At 44.3% G+C, this 10,362-nt stretch overlaps 1 protein-coding gene across 1 annotated transcript in view; it reads right to left on the reverse strand.

Moving 5' to 3' along the window:
• Positions 1-10,309, reverse strand: part of BMF (Bcl2 modifying factor) — an 83,543-nt gene extending 73,234 nt beyond the window's left edge. Inside the window, exons 1-2 of the mRNA XM_083745533.1 lie at positions 10,079-10,309; positions 4,829-5,069 (exon numbers count right to left, since the gene is read on the reverse strand). The gene's annotated coding sequence lies outside the window, so the exon portion shown is untranslated. The remainder of the gene's footprint in view (positions 1-4,828; positions 5,070-10,078) is intronic.
• Positions 10,310-10,362: the final 53 nt, after the last annotated feature.

Below are 10,362 nucleotides of genomic sequence, written 5' to 3' on the forward strand. Positions count from 1 at the left end.
TCATCTATCTATCACATGCTCTGCTGAGTGGTACCTGACCACCTTAACAGAAATTACACAAAGTCAGCAACCTTCCTGGAAGAAGCATTGTGTGTTAAAGTATTATTTACCCCAGTAAATAATGTCACCCTAATTATAATTAGAATAGCGTCTGCTGCATTGAAAGAAATTGAGACCCAGGTGGATATCTTTTGGTCATCCGTATGCAACCCTAGTCACACAGAATCTAGTGCACAATGTAACAAGGGTGTGTTTATCGGATCTATAGTGTGCCCATACCACTAGTAATATGTAACTGTGAAAACATACTGGTGTGGTTATAACTGATAGTATTCAGTTGCTGAGGCAGCAGGTGTTATTTACATTGCCGGCATATCATCAATGTAATTAACTCCCTGCTGCTCACAGATATGCATCTCATCTTCATGTTGAATAGAGATCAATTGAGGTGGGTGGTGGTGGTTTCCTCCCAGCCTCTAGTGAATACTGAATGCTAGCCAAAATAGCCAATATGCTCCTTTTATATTAGTTTATTTTATTTTAAAAATGATTAAAAAACCACCTTTCAAAAAGACTGTTATGGCATACCATTTTTTTAAAAATAAAAACAAAGTACAAAGTTAAAGGGGGGTGGGAACCCCACATTAAATCTATCTGTAAAACCAGCAGGAACAATATCCAGTTGTGCTGCCCTGGAATAGCCTGGTTGAATAAAAAAAGTATTTAGTAGATGCCTAAAAATTGTTGGCACCATCCTAATTTCCAGGGTAGCTGTTCCAGAGTATTCATTCTGTGCACAGACCATGTAGAAAGGAAATCTGCAGTAAAGGAGGAGTTAACATTAGCCCCACTGCTTAGGGGGTCTGTGTCTCAAACTGTGGTTGTCTATAATGGACCATCTCCATGTTCAACATGGAAAATAAAATTTTGATGCTACTGGGGTTTTATTATTGTAGCCATCTTGAAGCTATGATAAAGCAAGATATAAATCCAATGAACAAAGAACATTACTTCCTTCATTGAGGAACTCCAGGCTTCCACGGAATACAGTTTGAACAAAAAAAATATACAGTGGTACCTCGGGTTAAGTACTTAATTCACTCTGGAGGTCTGTTCTTAACCTGAAACTGTGCTTAACCTGAAGCACCACTTTAGCTAATAGGGCCTCCTGCTGCCGCTACGCCACCGGAGCACGATTTCTGTTCTCATCCTGAAGCAAAGTTCTTAACCTGAAGCACTATTTCTGGGTTAGCAGAGTCTGTAACCTGAAGCGTATGTAACCTGAGGTATCACTGTATACGGTGCAGAGATAACTGTATGTGGCTGCTCCCTAGTCCTTCCTTTGAAAACACAACAAGTCAGAGCACTTTCCAGATGTTGAGGTCATTTCCCTGAATTTAAACTAGCATTTGGTGATTAAAGTTTAGGACAGGCTGGTTTACAAATGTAATCCTATACTTCAGGTATAGCCAAAGTGATGTCTTCCATATGCTGTTGGACTATAACTCCCATCAGCCCAAGCCAGCATGGCCAGCGATCAAGGATGATGGGAGTTGTAGTCCAACAACATCTGGAGGGGAGCACTTTGGCTATCCCTGCTATACAGGTATACTCAAATGTAACTCCCAATGCATTCAGGAGGGCTTACTAGCAGGTAAATAAGTACAACCAAATCCTATGTTTATTTGGGATTTAGAGTGCAATCCTTAAGTGTTTATCCTTGCAGATTTCATTGAAGCTGGCAGGGCAATCCTATTCATGAGTAGTCAGAAATAAGTCCCACTGAGTTCAATTGGACTTACTCCAAGGTAAGCAGTGTTGGGGCCTTACATTCAGTGCTGCAAAGAAAGAAAGGGAACCAGGCAGAGGGCCTTCTCGGTAGTGGTGCCTGCCCTGTAGAACTCCCTCCCATCAGATGCCAAAGAGATAAACAGCTATATGACATTCAGAAGATGTCTGAAGGGAGTCCTGCATGCAAAAGTGTTTAATGTTTGATGTTTTACTGTGTTTTTATATTCTGTAGGAAACAACCCAGTGTGGCTAGGGCAACCCAGTCAGATGGGTGGGGAACAACAACAACAACATTAATTACAGTGGCTATAACTTTCAATGAAGGAATAAATATTTAAAAATACCTTAACAACTCATGCAACCCTCTGAAAGATTTAGAGGCCCTCATATACAACAGGATGCTCAGCACTACCATCTTTGAGCAGGCTTGTTAAAATATTCCCATTCCTGAATAAGAGCATAATATTTGGATCCTAGCTGCTTGAAGCGTTTTTCTCCCTTGTAGCACCCGTTTCCTCTGCCTCCAGTGCAGGGATCCATATCCAGAAGCCTGTGGCCATTGATAGATCACACTTGCTGGCATGGAGTGGAAGTCTTAGTCTTGATGGCCAATGCCAGACTAGTAAACAACCACTTGCTTGATCGTCTGATTTGTACTTGCGAGTTAGAATTGCCTTCAGGGAATATTATTAACATCGTCCTGTGCTTGGATGTGGGTTCTTTGGGTATGCTAAGCTTTCTCTATGAACAGACACTCTGTTCTTAAGCCTTTTGACACCTTGTCCTTAATATGATTTCTGCAATTTCTGAACTCGCCTGTAGGTTAGTTTCAGCCTGTCTGCCTCCAATGCCAAATGTTACATGAGCCAACAGTGTGACGGGGCAGCTAAAAAAGCCAATGCAATTCTGGGCTGCATCAATAGGAGTATAGCATCTAGATCAAGGGAAGTAATAGTGCCACTGTATTCTGCTCTGGTCAGACCTCACCTGGAGTACTGTGTCCAGTTCTGGGCACCACAGTTCAAGGACACTGACAAACTGGAACGTGTCCAGAGGAGGGCAACCAAAATGGTCAAAGGTCTGGAAACGATGCCTTATGAGGAACGGCTAAGGGAGCTGGGCATGTTTAGCCTAGAGAAGAGGAGGTTAAGGGGTGATATGATAGCCATGTTCAAATATATAAAAGGATGTCACATAGAGGAGGGAAAAAGGTTGTTTTCTGCTGCTCCAGAGAAGCGGACACAGAGCAATGGATCCAAACTACAAGAAAGAAGATTCCACCTAAACATAAGGAAGAACTTCCTGACAGTAAGAGCTGTTCGACAGTGGAATTTGCTGCCAAGGAGTGTGGTGGAGTCTCCTTCTTTGGAGGTCTTTAAGCAGAGGCTTGACAACCATATGTCAGGAGTGCTCTGATGGTGTTTCCTGCTTGGCAGGGGGTTGGACTCGATGGCCCTTGTGGTCTCTTCCAACTCTATGATTCTATGATTCTAAGAATAAACATTTTTAGAACTCGCATGCCCATTTTGCGGGAGAACGCCTGCCACTTTTGGGGTTTGGATCTTGATGATATAAGCTTGAGTTAATATACCAGCGTACGGCCAGCTAAGAGGCCTGGAGCCAACACTACATTATCTCAAGTCACACTAAGCTAACAGTGCCTGCAATTAACAGGGGATCATGTGCCTAAGTCATATAAATAAATGAAAGGGACAGAGTCATCCTTCAGAGGCTTGTCACCTTTTAGGCACTCATGCATACCTTAAACACACCAGGCCAACACAACAGCCTGAGAACAAAATGAGCAATTAATTAAACAAATGCACAGTAACAGAGTAACTATCTGAAGAGTGGGAAAGCTTCCTAGAGCTGTATCGCCTAACTAGGGCCACGGTTCAAAAGCGAAAATAGGGATAGATAATAGCAACTCCCTGGGAGTTTAGGAAAAGCCAGTGTGAATGTGGGCCCATCATAAACAAAGTGAATTCTATTTATTTGGATTCTATTTATGTTTGCTTCTGTGGGTGGTACTGGGTAAGGTGTGTGTGCATGCATACAGGTTGTTATCATCATACTTCATTATTTCTGCAACATGTAATGTGCAGGTCGTTACAGTTTTCTGATATCACAAGCACTATTCTGTAACAATATTAGCTCCTAATCACAGTTTTTGGTGATGATGTACTGCTTATGATAAGCTCTGTGGCTTGTATTATGTGGATAGTCAATTGGGTGAGATGTTAAGCACTTGATGAAACAGGCAGTTAATACAACAAGCCCTCCAATCTGTGAATTTTATGTCATTGTTACTGCTTTGAGTTGCAGCCATGTGAAATCCAAACAGGGCTAATAATTTCAGATAAGGCATATGAATGTTGCAAACCCAATGATGCTTGGTACTCTTTAAAAATTTCCAGTTCCTGTACAGTACTTTCTAATTAAAGGTTAATGTTTGAGGTGAGGCTGTTCCTAATTATCATTACCAAACTTCAGAATATTTGTTACAAGTGAAAACAATGAAATAATGAAACCCCTGGTCATTTTGAATGGCTTCCCAAAGAACAACTATCAGCTCTACATCATTCCCTTGTAATACATCCTTCACTGACAATTTTTTGTTAACAGTTTAAGGAGAAGACTTACAACACATTAATCCAGACTTTGCCAACTTGGTGACCTCCTGATGTTTTGGACTACAACGCCTATTAGCCTCTACCTGCTGAAGTACTTTTTGAATTTCAGCAGTATTCCACAATTACTTCAGTGTTAAAGGGTAGAAGAGAAAATAAACTTTAGAAACAATAACACAGTGATAAAAATAGTAGTGAGCAGAAAAAAAACAGAATGGCAATTTCCCCTTTTAAAATAACAATGCAGTTTCTAAAATTTATGCAATCATCCTATTTTATTTAAACGCTATTGTACAAATATTTTAATAATAAGAAATGTATCAGTAATAATATTAAAAGATTACCGGTAACTAAAATATGCAGCTGATATGGTGCTGACTGGAAAGGTAACAGTGAAGTTGATATACTCAATTGCCCAGTATGTCACTACACACATCTTGAAAAAGCCAAAAGAGCAATAAAAAGGGTCATCCACACCTATGAAGGTTGTGCTACTGCCGTTCTTTTAAAGAAAAAAAGATTTTCAACAGTCTATAAAAGATGGAAGCAGCGGGACGGGGGCGAGGAACAAAGGCATGCAGCAATTGGATGATGTCGTGTAGATGTCTTGTATCATAGAAACACAGATTTGTAGAGTTGGAGGGGATCCTGAGGATGAAAAAGAAGAGTTTGGACTCGATATCCCACCTTTCACTCCCCTTAAGGAGTCTCAAAGTGGTTAATAATCTCCTTTCCCTTCCACCCCCACAACAAACACTCTGTGAGGTGAGTGGGGCTGAGAGACTTCAGAGAAGTGTGACTGGCCCAAGGTCACCCAGCAGCTGCATGTGGAGGAGCGGGGAAGCGAACCCGGTTCACAGGATTACAAGTCCACCGCTCTTAACCACTACATCACGCTGGATCATCTAGTCCAAATCTCTGTGATGCAGGAATCCTGCCCACAGCCATCCCTGGGTGGGCTCAAACCACCAATCTTAATAATAATAATAATAATAATAATAATAATAATAATAATACAGTGGTGCCCCGCAAGACGAATGCCTCGCAAGACGGAAAACTCGCTAGACGAAAGAGTTTTCCGTTTTGGAGGTGCTTCGCAAAACAAATTTCCTATGGGCTTGCTTCGCAAGACGAAAATGTCTTGCGAGTTCCTGCGGGGTTTTTTCCCCTCCCCCCCCTTTTCTAAGCCGCTAAGCCGCTTATCCGCTAAGCGCCGCTAAACCGCTAATAGTGCTAATCCGCTAAGCCGTCAATGGGCTTGCTTCGCAAGACGAAAAAACCGCTAGACGAAGAGACTCGCGGAACGGATTCTTTTCGTCTTGCGAGGCACCACTGTAATAATAATTTATTATTTGTACCCTGCCCATCTGGCTGGGTTTCCCCAGCCACTCTGGGCGGCTTCCAACAAAGATGAAAAATACACTAAAATGTCACATGTTAAAAACTTCCCTGAATAGGGCTGCCTTCAGATGTCTTCTGAATGTCAGGTAGTTGTTTATCGCTTTGACATCTGATGGGAGGGCGTTCCACAGGGCGGGCGCCACTACCGAGAAGGCCCTCTGCCTGGTTCCCTGTAACTTGGCCTCTTGCAGTGAGGGAACCGCCAGAAGGTCCTCGGAGCTGGACCTCAGTGTCCAGGCAGAACGATGGGGAGAGGAGACGCTCCTTCAGATATACTGGACCGAGGCCATTTAGGGCTTTAAAGGTCAGCACCAACACTTTGAATTGTGCTTGGAAACGTATGGGAACCAATGTAGGTCTTTCAAGACCGGTGTTATATGGTCTCGGCGGTCGCTCCCAGTCACCAGTCTAGCTGCCGCATTCTGGATTAGTTGTAGTTTCCGGGTCACGTTCAAAGGTAGCCCCACGTAGAGCGCATTGCAGTAGTCTAACCGGGAGATAACCAGAGCATGCACCACTCTGGCGAGACAGTCTGCAGACAGATAGGGTCTCAGCCTACGTACCAGATGGAGCTGGTAAACAGCTGCCCTGGATACAGATTTGACCTGTGCCTCCATGGACAGCTGTGAGTCCAAAATGACTCCCAGGCTGTGCACCTGGTCCTTCAGGGGCACAGTTACCCCATTCAGGACCAGGGAATCCTCCACACCTGCCCGCCTCCTGTCCCCCAAAAACAGTACTTCTGTCTTGTCAGGATTCAACCTCAATCTGTTAGCTGCCATCCATCCTCCAACCGCCTCCAGACACTCACACAGGACCTTCACCGCCTTCACTGGTTCTGATTTAAAAGAGAGGTAGAGCTGGGTAACATCCGCATACTGATGAACACCCAGCCCAAACCTCCTGATGATCTCTCCCAGTGGCTGCATGTAAATGTTGAAAAGCATGGGGGAGAGGACAGAACCCTGAGGCACCCCACAAGTGAGAGCCCAGGAGTCTGAACACTCATCCCCCCCACCACTTTCTGAACACGGCCCAGGAGGAAGGAGCGGAACCACTGTAGGACAGTGCCCCCAGCTCCCAGCCCCTCAAGACGGTCCAGAAGGATGTTATGGTCGATGGTATCAAACGCCGCTGAGAGATCCAGCAGAACTAGGAAACAGCTCTCACCTTTGTCCCTAGCCCGCCGGAGATCATCAACCAGTGCGACCAAGGCAGTTTCAGTCCCATGATGAGGCCTGAATCCCGACTGGAAGGGATCCAAATGTTAATCTTCTTGTTAACAGCTAGACAAACTGACCCACTGCAGTGAATGAATGAAGTGTGACTATTCCACAATACATGCATCGTGTCGAAACACAACTCCATTTGGTCCAAGATGATAATGAGGTTCAAGGGAGCCATGCCAGGCTTTCAGGAGGATGTGAAGGACAGTTCATCTAATGGGGCTGAGGCACAGCACTAGCCTCCCAGCAGCAGTGTTGCTGCTGTTTATCAGGAGGAGGAGGCGGCAGTGTGGTTGCCGGTACTAGCCTACCTGCATGGCCCCAACCTCACCACTACGTCAACCTTACCCTCCTAGTAAACAGCAGTGACACTGCTGTTGGGACCTCTGCTGCTGCTTCTGCACCCCACTGGATGAGCCACTCCAGTGTGGCTATTGCACAACCAGCTACAGAGCTGCTTCAGGGCAGAATGATGATGAGACTGGGGGCTATGTAAACTTGCCGGCAGAGCCAATCTGGTGCTATTGCTGGTGTGCCTGCACAACTCTGTTCTTACTGCTGTCATAACCCCACCTCCATAGCATCCAGGTAAGCTGCAGCAATGCCAGTTTTGGGATGGCAGCTCTGCAGCTCCGCACCATCGGTTCCTGGCTTACTGCGTGTCCTTGAGCAATCATTCTCATTTAACCTAGCCTACCTTGCAAGATAAAATGGGGGGGGGGGGCAGAACCATGTTTGAGTTCCTTGGAGGCAGGGTGGGATATAAATGAAATTAATAAATACAATTGAAACAAAAAAAAAATATAAGTACATGTGCAATGTAACGTGGAATGTGGGGCAATTGTTCCATGCCTAAATAGTGCCTCTGATATGTTTCTACACACTGCTTTTGCTCAAGAATGCAGGACAAGTTTATTAGGTCAAACAATTTGCTGCAAGTCACAATACATAGTACCAATGGTTGTAGATAGTTAATTGAGGAAGTCTTTCTCTTATTTGAAGTAACTTTCGAAGACATCTAGCCTAGTAGAATAAATGTGAAGGTTTTAATTTCAAAAATATGAATCCTGTATCTGATCTCATCTTCCTGTGCTAGAAGGGATACCAACCCGCACTATTGTAACGCCATTTCACATGGTTGACATAATGTCAGATGAAGAGATACCTGTTGCTTCATGAAACTCACCAAGTGCTCCTGGATTAATAATGACTTCCTACCAATAGCCATATGGTTAGGCCCCTTATTCTGGACTGGCCCTGTTTATATTCACAAGAGATATTCCACAGGGTGAACATTGTACAGTTCTGAACGCTTGTCTTAGGAAAGAGGAAATGTTTGCAGCTAGATTGTGACAAAAAATATTTTGTCGGTAATATATATATATATATATATGTGTGTGTGTGTGTGTGTGTGTGTGTATCCTAACCTAATAGCAGCACCTAGCGGCCAGACATGCAAAGAAACAAACTACAGTGAAAATGTCTTGCTCCACATACTATACTTTCAAAGCACATTTGAAGCACATTCCCTGCTCAAACTGCCCAGAATTTGTTGAGAGGAAAATGTGCTTCCAATGTAATATATATAGATATAAAGGCTAGGCATCATCATTCATGAGGAGATAAATAATGAGATTGACTTCCTGCTTCCAATAATCAGCTCTTACTTCTGTATGCTTCTCCCCTCTGCACCACCCAATTATCTTCCCAAATGACCTTGAGAAAAGGTTTAAAGGGTCAGGTAGTTAGTTACAGGACTGGAAAAGTTAGTGGGAAATGCTCAACAACTTTGCTCCCACTTTTTGAAATATGGCAATCCTAATCATAGCTGGCAGTCCAGTATATTTGTATTAACAATTGATATGGTCAAAATACCTTAACCCAGAGGTTGGTAAGGTTTACTTCGCCTGGGCTGGTTCACTCCAGCAGAGATCCCTCCGTGGGCCGGATTGTGTGCATGTGACTGCGCACACCTGCAATTTCCAGTGTCTGAATCTGCACAAATGTGATTTCCAGAGTCTGCGCAGACGCAATTTCCAGCGCCGCAGAAGTGAGTCACCACGCTGCATTGCACCGGTTTAGTGCAGCATGCGAGGATTTGCTGAGCGGGCAGCTTGGTTTGGGGGCAGCTCATGGGATGGTTAAACGACCCCTGTGGGCCGCTTGTGGCCCACGAGCCTTAGACTGCCTACCCCTGCCCCTCCTTCCTATTTTATTTCCCTTTTTATTTTATTTTTTGCATGTTGCTTAAATTGTATTGTTCAAAAACTGTAGCAAAAACATTTAAAAATAAAATAAAACAAAGAACTAAAGTTGCATTCTTCCCCACCCCATCAATTGCAGTATTCACTGTAATTTACTCCCAATCTATACTGGGGAAAAAATCACATATCTCAGGTGTGTGGGGTCCTTTGATCCTTCAGGCGTTGCTGAACGGCCACTCCCATCAGTCCCAGCAAGGATAGCCAATGGCAATGGCCAGGGATGCTGCGAGTTGAGCAACACCTGGAAAGCCACCGTCTCTCCCCACCCGACATATTTCACCCCTGGCAACACTAGGAGCAAAACGCAAGAGCGTGTGTGTGCATACATATGTGCAAACCTGGCGCTCAGGTGTCCCCATACACGAACATGAGGCACAGTGCCAGATTTCTGTATAAGCTAAAAAAGCTGTAGCTTAGGGCCCCACTCTCTTGGGGGGGGGGGCCCAAAAAATTTAAAAGAAAAAACAACTGGATGTACATTTCCAAAATATAAGATAAAAAATAAAATAAAACCTACATACAGCAACGGTATTTTGTGTTGTATAGGCTCCTATGATGAAAGTAATAGGCCCCGCCTGCTAGCCTGCTCCCTAAAATATCACTGGTTTGCTCATTTCTAAATACAGTATAGGGTGCCTACAGTCTGCATGTGCACATGGCTTTAGATACCTATTAGGTCCATAAATTACGATATAGCGTATATTCAAAACACAGCGACAATTTGTTGTTGACAAAGGACAGCTGGACGTATGAAGAGCCCCATTACCTTCAGTAGCTTAGGGCCTCATCAAACCTAAATCCGGCCCTGACGAGGCATGTTCTTGACTTCCGTGTTGGCCCCTGCCCGCTGCAACACACTATTTCCCCTTCTCTTTCTCTGTACCGTACTTTAAGATGGTAAAGTCCTCGGGGCAGGGACCTGCTCTTTTGTACTCCGTAAAGCACCACGCACGCTGCTCGGTCACCGCCCCCCGACCCTGCGCCTGCTTACTCGGAAGCCCCACTGTGCATATTCCCAAGTGTCTTCTCTCGCTCAGATAGCGGGCGTGC

This window comes from Podarcis gaigeae (genome assembly GCF_964106915.1).
Source record: "Podarcis gaigeae genome assembly, chromosome: 1".
In the NCBI taxonomy this organism is placed as follows: Eukaryota; Metazoa; Chordata; class Lepidosauria; order Squamata; family Lacertidae; genus Podarcis; species Podarcis gaigeae.